Here is an 11,115-nt window from a genome sequence, read left to right as displayed (position 1 = left end):
TGGAACAGCAACCTCGTTCCTTGGAGTTAAGACGGGGATGACGAAGCAATACACTGGGGATGCCGAGTGGAGCAATCGTACTGTCTAATGGAAGGCATTTGTTCCTTCGGTGCCCAATGGATGTGCTTATGGTGTAGGGTAAAGATGCCACATTTTGTCTGCATTGAACAACATTAAAGCTTACCAATGTGTCTGGTTTTTTTGTGTTCCGGCAGTTACCATTGCCCTGAACTGCACAAATAGTCATTCTTACATTAAAGCAATATAAACAAGAAGTTCCGTCCAGAGCTATTAATCAGTCAAAATTCTCAAAAAATAGCAAAAATCGCACATTTTCGTTTGCTTTCCCTCTGTTGTCAAAAAACAATGTAGTTTCAAAATAAATAAAAAACGATAAAATGTCAACTTGAAGAAATAATTTTCATCATTACAAAAAGTAAATAAATAAAATCACCTGCGCATATCTTTATACACGGTGTCCCGTTTTAACCTGCTAGACCTTTATTTTCGCAACCATTAGTCCTAAACTCATACATGCAGCTGCAAAAATGTTCAAAATCAGGTGCAGAGTTCAGGTACTGAAAGTTTGAAGCAAAAGTTAAAATGAGTTAAAAAATACAAAATTTAACTTTTTATACAGTCCCTGGGGCTTTTAACTTAAATTTAGAGAAATAATCTCAATTGAAAATTATTACTAGCAGAAAAATCTTGATATTTGTGCTACCAAAACTCAAGTTGATATCAAAGTTTAAGTACCATACAAAAGATGGGATTGGAACTTATCGCCTTTTTGAAAGAAGGACAGTTGTTGAAGTGAAAAAGCAAATTATTTATGTTTCATTGCTATTCAAAAATTTTTGCAAATGTTGTGCCGTGATATGCAAAAGTACACAACAAAACCTCCAACAATTTGACTCCACACTTAATGCACACATATAAATTTAAACCCTGGTTAACTGCCATATTTTCCCCCAAGAGGTGTTATTGACGGTAAGTGTAAAGTAGTGTAAGCAAAAAAACGCTGCATTTTATATAATGTCAAACTGTTTGTGTTGGACTTATTTTTCAATGGAGATTGTTACCTAAATATGTTAGGGGACCTAGAGTCCCATAAAGTTAATTGTTTTATTTTTCGATTTTTTTTTTCAAACTTTCAATATCTTAACTCTGCATCTGATTTTGAACATTTTTCCAATCGTAAGTATGCTTCTAGGAATAATGGTTGTGAAAATAGGAGGTCTTCCAGGTTAAATCGGGACACCCTGTATAAAAACATAAAGGACCCCGAATTTCTCTGCCAACACTGAATACATAATTAAAACTTTAGCGTGAGAATATAAACAAATATCAAAAATAATTAATTCAACGTAAAAACTATTGCTGCGGAGTCACAGTCAATCTCATTTTCAGACAAAAGAGTTTATTCGGGAGGACGAAAGTTTTTAATTCAAAGACTCGTGTTCGAATCTGTCATTTTAATTTTAAGTCCACAACTCCGCCAATGTTTGAGGAGTCGCAGTCAGACATATTTTTGGGTAATGGAATCGGTATTGGAGTCGAATTTCCAAGAGTCAGAGTCAATCATTCTTCCTCCGTGTGTAAATTTTTGCCAAAGATACAAAGTCAGTGTCAAAGTCGTGGAGTCGTAGTCCAACTAATTTTCGGGCAGAGGAGTCAGAGTCAGGGGCCCCAAAACTCTCGGAGTCAGAGTCGAGAGTTGTTCATCGAGCGCTCTTTCCAACAAAATTTGTTTGAAGTAAATCCACCAGTAAGTTCAGAATCTATATTGTCTTCCATTTTTTCTGTAGGCGCTAATGTTAAAGGATTTGAACTGTTCAAAATTGAACGAAAAATTGTTCAAATCAAGAAGTGAAATATGGGAATGAGGTGTCCTTGTTGAGCTCTTTGAAACAAAAGAAAAATGTTCGAATCAGACAATTTGAAGTATGAATGAAGTATGAAGTGAAAAAAGGGGCTCTTGAAACCAGCGCAAGCACCGAGACCACAGGTCTATTGTACTATCCCCGCTTAGGCTACTAAAGGAGCCCAGTAACAAATAAATCTCAGCAGTAGCTAACCAAAATTTTAGGCAGTTCCCAGGGATCTACATAGTGATATCCCAAGTGCTCAAATCTTTGTGCATAGAAGTCACATTCACATAGCACATGAATTGAGCTTTCATCAGCCATATGACATCCTCTACACGAAGGGTTGTCGGTAACACCCATCAGATTAGGGTGCCTATTAAGAGGGCAGTGTCCAGTTAGTAGCCCAACAGACTTCTTGATCGCATTCCTACTCAAGTTAAGCAGTACCTTGGACCTGAGCTAGGGAGGCTGCTGGTTCCGAGTTTTGGCCTGTCTTTGATAGTCGAACTGAAGCCACAGGCCATACGATTCATCCATAAGAAGGTTCTTTGAAGTAGTCCTTAATGCACTGCATGGCAGTCAGAGGACACGCTCGGGTCCCATAAACGGTACATTGGAGCCCTGCTTAGCTAACTGATCTGCCAATTCGTTACCTACAATGTCACGGTGACCAGGAACCCAGTTAAGGGAAACCCTATTACTGCCAGCTAGTCTTACCAGTGCATTATGGCACTCACAAACGGTTTTAGTAGTAAAACAGTTACAATTGAGAGCTTTCAACACAGCTTGGCTATCAGAGAATATTCTGATAATCTTCCCGCTTATGCCTCGTTCTAGGCAGTTGTTTACACAAGCCAATATGGCTAAAGTTTCTGCCTAGTAGACAGTAGCAAGCTTCCCTAAAGAGAAGTACAGATTAGTGTTATTGCTGCTGCAATATGCACCAGAAACAGTTCCAGACGCAGTCTTGGAACCATCTGTAAACAAGATTTCATGTGCATTGCTAATGATATCCTGTACATCCTTCCATTGCTCTCTGGAAGGAAACCGTGTTATAATTGGCATTAAAGCTGAATTGCTTTAACATCCAGTCAGAAGGCATCATAAAGTAAGGATGCTTACTAGTCTTTGCACACAGTTTATCGTACAGAGACAGGTAACGAGGGTACTTTCAGAGACGCATGAGCTTGAGGCGGTATGCACACAGAATCGCCTCCATTTCCACTTGCTTGTGCAACGAAGAAGGCTAAGAAGGAGCTCAAAAGGCTATGGGAAGGAGTAGTTCTCATGGCACTAGTGATAGAAATAGTAGCCCTCCTTTGTACTTTGGTGAGGCAACCCTCAGCTGTTACGGTACAGGTTTTACCCCACCAGGCAATTGCCCCATACATAACCGTAGGTATAATTACTCCAGTATAAACCCAAGGAGCAATTTTTGGAGAAAAACCCCAATTATTACCAATTGCACGTCTACAAGACCAAAAGATTCTCTTGGCCTTATCTGTAATTTGCTTAAGGTGAGAATTCCATGTCAAAGTTTTGTCAAAGATCATACCCAGGTACTTGACCTCACTAGAGTAGGCAAGAGGCGAACCAAAGAACTTAATTATCTTCAAGGCTTTGAGACGTTTACGAGTGAAGGGAACCAAATAAGTCTTATTCGGATTGACCGTAAGACCTGCCTCCAAACACCACTTTTCAATTTCTTATTTCATGTAGTCGAAGCCTCCCGTAAAAGTTTTTTGATAACTTCGCTAATTTTACCTCTCATTTTAAAGAGACATTCAAAAACTTAAAACAGTTTACTGTATGCACTGCCAGACGATTCATCCAAGTTTCAGTCATCTCTTTGTTAATCATGCCGAACATTGCATATTGCTCAGATAATTTATCCAACATAATTTTTACTAGAGGCGTGGCCGAGGAGTAGCACTTTGGCCGAGTTTTCGAGTGCCGAGTACTCGGCCTTTCACTACTCGAGCGAGTATCAATTATGTTTTAACAAGAACTATCGACACACAGGCGATGAATTCCGATCTCATTGGAATAGTTGTATAGACCTCCGTGTCCATATAATACTTCTTAAAATAAAATTCTAGCTGAAATTTAACTACGCATTATTATTTAAAATATTTTGTTTGTGTAAAAAAAAATTTTTTATAAAAAATGTTGTTTTTAAAAGGCATTGCCCTCCTCTAAAATAAACATACTTTTGTCCAAAATCTTGTCAAAAGGCGCAATAATTGGCGCGAGTGTGAAGCCGTAACGGCACACGGACCCGAAGGGCGACAGAACGTGGGGCTTGTACGCCATTGATTAAAGTGCTAACGTGTTGCGCATGGAAATGAATTGCAGTTAAAATTAATAACTGTATAATATGTTGCAATAAACCCCTTTTAGCCGTTTTTGATTTCAAATACGGGCACCGTAGGGTTATACGCATAAAGTATTTTCTCTGCGAAAGAGGCATTTTCATTTATTTTAGAGCATTTGTTTACGGAAATAATTGCTTTAATTTCGAACATAATTTTACGTCCAATTAATGTGCCTTCTTGTTCTCTTTACAGAAGACTCCCGTATGCTGCTCCCCAATAGATTACCCGGCCCTGAAATTCTTGATGATCCTGACTTTTTCACTTTAAAGCGTTTTTACTTTAAAGCGTCATTAAAAATAGTAAAACTGATTTTAACGTCTTTGTTCATGTTAATTTAAAATTGTATAGGTATAGTTGGTTTTCTTCCTGAAGTAACTGTTGCGTCTAATAAATTAGTGATTTATGAAATCTCTTTTCTATGGACTTATTGGCTTTTGATAGAATACCGACAAATGATATGTAAGAAATAAAAACTAAAGAATAAAAATATAAATAAAACATAGTAATTAATCCATCTTATGGTTAAAGGCAGGTTTGCCAACCTTGGAGAAACAATTTGAGGAGCATATGTGGTGATTTTGAGGAGCAATTTAAAATTTTGCGGAACGATTCGGTATTTTGTATGAAAAATCAATAAAATCAACTTAATCATCCTTTCATCTAAAATTGTTTTATAGCTTTGATAGATCAATTAAAACAAGAGTATGAAAATAATTTTTTAAACTAATAAAACAGCTTTCAACACTATTTCGATCTTTGAGTGTAAGCTTCTTTAATTTCATATATTTACATGTTTGTTATGATTAAATAGCAAAATTTAAGCTGAAACTTCCGACCGAGAAATGCGGAGCAAAAGAACTTCTTCACGGAGCCGCTGAGTTTCACAAACTTTGAGGAGTAACTCCGCAAAATGCGGACCTTTGACGAGGGGGCCCCGATGGAAGGTGACGGCCGATTACTGTGACATTCCAAACGTTTCCTTATTTGACAAACTTTGTCGGACGATTCGCGAAAATTTCGAATTCCATTTGAGAATTTGAGCCCTCTCAGCAGTTTAAGGTTCGTCCCTGACACCAACAACATTTAATCTGTGACCTTTAAGTTGCATACGATCCTCTGAATACTCTAAATTTACTCCAAATTCATTTAAGAAAAGGCATTAAAATCAAATTCATTGTGCGCTTAATTTGTGTAAAATACTACGAAAAATTGTAACTATCGTCAAGATTTAAAGTTTAAACAATGAAACGAGAAAAAAGGAAGAACGAAAGACTTAACAGTTTCCATTTACTTCAGAGTACAGTATTTATGAGGTTCGTGGTATCTTCTCAACAGCACTTAAAAATATGTAGGAAGGGGAAATTCATAAAGAATTGTATTTACCAACCAGCTACACGACGGAGCGAAACTGATCGAAACCAGTTAATTTGCATTTGTAGACCCGCTGGAAAATGAGATCACTAATCTTAAAGAAACTTTTTTCAGTATGATTTTCAAACATTGCCGACTCGTACATAATTGGTGACAAACATGCGGGACTCTTCGATCGTCTCATATCGGTTACCTTAACTTCCCTCACCAACATTTTGGCTTCAAAATTTATCCGGAGTGTGGAAAGAGTTTCCTCTTCCTCGTGCTACCTGTCGCACCGACTACTGTTAAAAAAACTGCTTCTCTTCAAATTTTCATCTACTTTCCGAAATAATTATAAATGATTTAATTTTTCCCATTTTTCATTTCAGTCCGATGAGGAAATGGAGTTTGAAGACTTCAACAGGGAATATTAAGAGAATAAAAATAAGAATTTTTTAATATTTTTCTTCTGTTAACTTTTGACAGTGGAGCCCCATCAATCGCGAAGACTGGGTCACAAACAGTTGCGTGTTTTTTGGAGCGTGGAACCTACAGAGAAAAGGTGTAAATTTATGTAATGAAAAAAAGAAGGGGAAAAAACCTTAACGTTTTGCAAGAGCAGGAAATTTTAAAATCCATTAGGGGAAAAATTCCGATTGCGCATAAATAAATGAACGATAAAACTAAAAATAACACACATCCAATGCCTTTTAACTAGGGCTATTGATGGTGGCTTTGGCCGATGGGTCGATGCCGATTGTTGGCCGATGGGTAAACTGGTCGATTATTTTTGTTTCAAACGGCTGATGGATGCACCTTCTTAAGAATGACCAAAATATAAGTTTCAAACATTTTTCAAGGAGTAAAAAAGTATTCAGTACGTTGGTAAAAACCGATGGCAAATAACATTTAAGAAAAATGAACGGATAAATAAATATGATAGTTAGGTAGAGGCCTAACATTTCTCATCTTTTGATGAAAATATCTTGTCGAAAATCACAGCAAAGTAGAGAAAAATCTATGGGCAGCAGAAATATATCTTAAACAGGAATAAGAAAGATAATTTTTAAAAAGAAAGGAATATGAAGAATTGTAATTAAAAGTCCCACCAGTACGCAAATAGTTTAATGTTCAAAGGTAGAAACTGAAGTAAAACTGAAAATTTACTAATGATTTATTGTATTTCCACGGAAAACCTTTACAGAAATCTTGCGGGATTTTGCTCTCAATCCCGTGGAATTAATCACACTAACAATCACGCGGACTCCAACGAGATTCAGGATCGAGATTTCTGGATTGAAAACATTTACGAGAGCACGAGACTTGACTGCTTGCGCGTTCTCGCCGATTCTACCTATTATAAAATGAAGTGGTCAGTTTTCGCTTCCAGTCCACCCGCCATCACCGGTAGTCAAGCTTTAGCAAAAATATGATAACGAGTGTTAAGTTGTTACACAAAGGTGTTTATTCATATCGACTTTTAATTTTCTTTTTAGTTTAAAATATTGCAAGTTGTGTTTTTACAATAAAATGAGAAATATCTTCAAATTTTATTTCAAAAGATTTTAACCAACCCCGTTAACTTAACTATAAACGCTATGAAATATTTTTAATTGTCCACTGAATTTCACATTTTGATGTTTGAAAAAACACCTCAAATTATAAACAAAACATGAGTGATACAACTAAAATCATGTTCCTTTTGAGCAAGTAAAATTAACATTATGTTGATATATTAACGTACGGGCTTTCACGAATGATGTGACGCTTTGACGAGGGAGGTAGGTTTGTGAAATGGTGGCAGTCTGTGACGAGGGGGACAGAATTTTTTTGTAGGGATGTGTTTCTAAAGCATAACGTGATATTTTTCAATTTTGTGTGCAAAAGGGGGGGGGGGTCAAAATGCTGAAAAGTTATAGTATTTATGGACAATTCTATAATTTAAGTTTTTGCTCTAAAGTTTTCCTGTTATATTGTAGCTTATATCCTTTTTTTTTCAGGTGGGTCATCTGTGCCTTTTTTCACTGTTATTTTGAAACAGAGGAATAACTAATTGAATTAACAGCACTGCACATCAAGATTCCAGTTCATCAAAATTGTGTAAACAAAGAGTGCCTTGGAAGTGCACATGGTACAAGCCTTTTCTTGAACTTTACATCGTCATATTGTAGCAGTTCTTTTGTGGAACCTTCTGCACTCTATTGTTAATGGTCTTCATGCCAGGCAAAGTTATGTTAAAGGAAAAGATGAAATCCTTCAGAATTCCAAAGGAGCCTTAGGTATTGAAAATTGAATAGTAATTCTCTAATTCTAACATTATTTCAGATAAGTTGTCAAGTTCGTTGCATGAAACATACAAACAGGACTTCAGTTTTGTTTTGAAGAATATTATTTCATTAAGACTTATGAGTTTTCAAAACAACCATTTATTTATCTTGTCATTTTAGTGGATTTGAAATGTGATTATTTTATTCATGCTAAGTGCTGCTAAATCAGGCACTTTTTTTGCACACTTAAGATCTCAAATGTAAAAAGAACTGGCTTCTAGCAGTGTCTGGGGATTCGATCCAAATTATTTCACCCAAATCAGAGTGATGCAATAAAGAAATATCATTTTTGCAAAATATTATTTCCAAATTCAATAACTCATAAGAGAATGTTATGTTTCATTTCTTATTCACAAATTACTAATTCGTAATAGGCAGTTGCAGAGACCAAAAGTCTGCCTCTACGGCAACAATACATAATTATATTTAGTTTCAGCATATTAAAATGAGCCTTCACTTGAACAAACAAAACTGTACTATTGTTTTCCTGTAAAGAAGGTAATCTAACTGCTACCATTAAAACTAACTTAAATTGTACAGTATTAATGCAATATTTGTTAAATTTTCATCTGTCGACATGTTTAAATTTAATTAAAAATTTACAAACTGTATCAATAAAAGCAATTGAAACACAAATGAAAAATAGTTAGAAATTTACTTTTCTCAAAAATATTAAGGCCAGAGCATTTTCCTTTTAGCGAATGACTTGAAGGGCATATCATGATGTTATCTGCATTATTTAGACATACGGCGATAAATACGCAAATTTCGGAAATCATGAATACGTTTTTCCTTTACCTTTTGCAATTTATGTTCAAAAGTAGTCGCCTATGAGGAAGTAACGAATATATCAAGGAATTTCCTAACTTCATACATACAATTGACTCCATGGCATATTATCAGTCACAATTTAAATTTTATCACACATCAATATTACATCTCAACGTAGTTGCTCAATTGAGCTAAAAATTTATTCTATTCTATTCTATTCTAGAGTCACAACTGACTTCAACTGTATTTATGTCGAGGACTGCATACTAAGTGCCTTGCCTCCATTATTTTATATACCGATAGATGGCAGCACCATCACCGGATCGAACAGTTAATGAGAATTTGGAACTAGTCCAAGAGCTAATAGCTACCTGGTACTAGCACCCCCAGAGGTATCGTTTCACTTGGAGGACATTGAGACCACGAGCATATTTAACGTCGCCCAGTCCCCTTTAATGACGACGGTGGGTCTTCGACCAGCGAGGATCGAACCCGAGTCCCTCCGGCCCCGAGTCCAATGCCTTACCGATCAGGCTACCACGGCCTGCTAAAAATTTATCGCACACGATCTCGTGCGTCTTTTTAACAATGAAGTGTTGTCATTCAGCACTTTGTGCCAGAATTAAATAAAAGTAACAGTAGAATGCACTATAAAGACGGATGAGTTGCTGACTTATATATTACTTGTAGGGATTGCAATACCGGACCAAAAATTAAATACCGGTATTATTTAAACTTGATACCGGTATTAATACCGGTATTTTAAATTTCTCAAAAAAAGCTTGAAAACATACTGTTTTGCTGTCATATTTTATAATTTTTAACAAATATTGTATTATTTATGAAAACGCATTGCGAACAAATATGAAATGAAAGAACACATGCCATAGTTAAAAAAAAAAAAAAAACCTAATAGTTAAAAGCATAATGCATCTATTGAATTGTTCCAAGCCTGGAACTCATTTTTTTTCTTAACTTTCCTACAGTTGAAAATACTCTTTCTCAATTCACGTAAGTCGGGACAGTTAACGATGTGCGATACACCTCCAATTGTCTGGAAGTCCTTTAAATAATTTGGTTTCTTTCGTGTTATTTTGGATAAATCCTTTTGAGTGTTTCTTGTGTTTTGCGTGCAATATTATTATTTTATTTATTTTTTCAATTTATAGCTAGTTGTAATGTCTCTTCGAGAGACGATACGTTTCCAATGTTAACATCATTTTCTCTTGATCATGAGGGATTTGTTTGCTCTTTATTAGCCCTTTGGTTTCACATTTACGATAATCTTGACTAAATTTGATCTTGAAAGTTTACGTATTAGTTTTCGATTTCTTTTCAAATACCTTTGCAATTATAATAATGAACATATCTAAAAATATGTTTCAATTCAGCATGCTTTGCTTCCATGCAAATTTTCAAGGCACTAGAGGGTGTTCTGGTTTAACCTGCAAGACCTGGATTTTCGCGACCGTTAGTCCTAGATGCATATTTTCAATTGCGAAAATTTTCAAATTCAGATGCCGATTTAAGATATTGAAAGTTTGATGCAAAAATAAAAATGAGTCAAAAAGCACAAAAGTTAAACCTGTAACAATTTGAAAAATCTCATTCTGCAGTGTGCGAGCAGGGAAATAGAAGTAACAAAAACTTGGTCTACAAAAGCACAAAAAAATGAAATCCATCTCGCCATCTAGTAATGACAATATTATTTTGAAATCTCTCCGTTACTTTTGTTTAATGATATTCAACTAGTTCGTGGTTTTGAAGTTAAATTTTCACAGAAATAGATTAATTTTGGTTCTGTATCATGGAAAAAGAATTTCATTTCTTATATTTTAAATGCATAAGTATTTGCATGCAGATTACGAATTGAATATTTTACTAAGATTCCTACCCTAAATCCGATGTTAAGTTCAACAGCTCGTCTCCTCTCTAATGAATAGCCCTGAGTGATTCTTATGGAAACGAGTTGGTGCTTAAATTGATTGCTTACTAAGCAGTTGTCTCTTGCTCTATGCGATCAAACACATTTCTGCTAGGTCAGTAATCGATTAATAAATTTCCTTGTGCTACAGGTCGCGTAGACTTCGTTTTTACAGAGCAAGTCTTTGAAATGATTTGCGAGGAGCCTCTATTTCGGCGATTAAAAAAATTCTGGATGTTATTAGGAAGAATGTTATTTTAATGCAGATGAATATGGTCTCAGTTTTAAAATACAGTCATCGTTTGAAATATTTATGAAAGTTAATTTGGATTTGAAGTTACATATTTGTCTTAAGATAGTCGTTATTTTAGAAAAGATTGAGCTCATTATTCCTCACCTCCCGTATAAAGAAATAATTGGTCAGAAATGGTTTATTTTACTATCAAAGCTCAACGGTGTAACTTAAAGATATATTTATACAAAATGTTTAAATCATT

This window comes from Uloborus diversus, unplaced genomic scaffold (assembly GCF_026930045.1).
Source record: "Uloborus diversus isolate 005 unplaced genomic scaffold, Udiv.v.3.1 scaffold_237, whole genome shotgun sequence".
Classification (NCBI taxonomy): domain Eukaryota; kingdom Metazoa; phylum Arthropoda; class Arachnida; order Araneae; family Uloboridae; genus Uloborus; species Uloborus diversus.
This window is presented reverse-complemented; position numbering follows the sequence as displayed.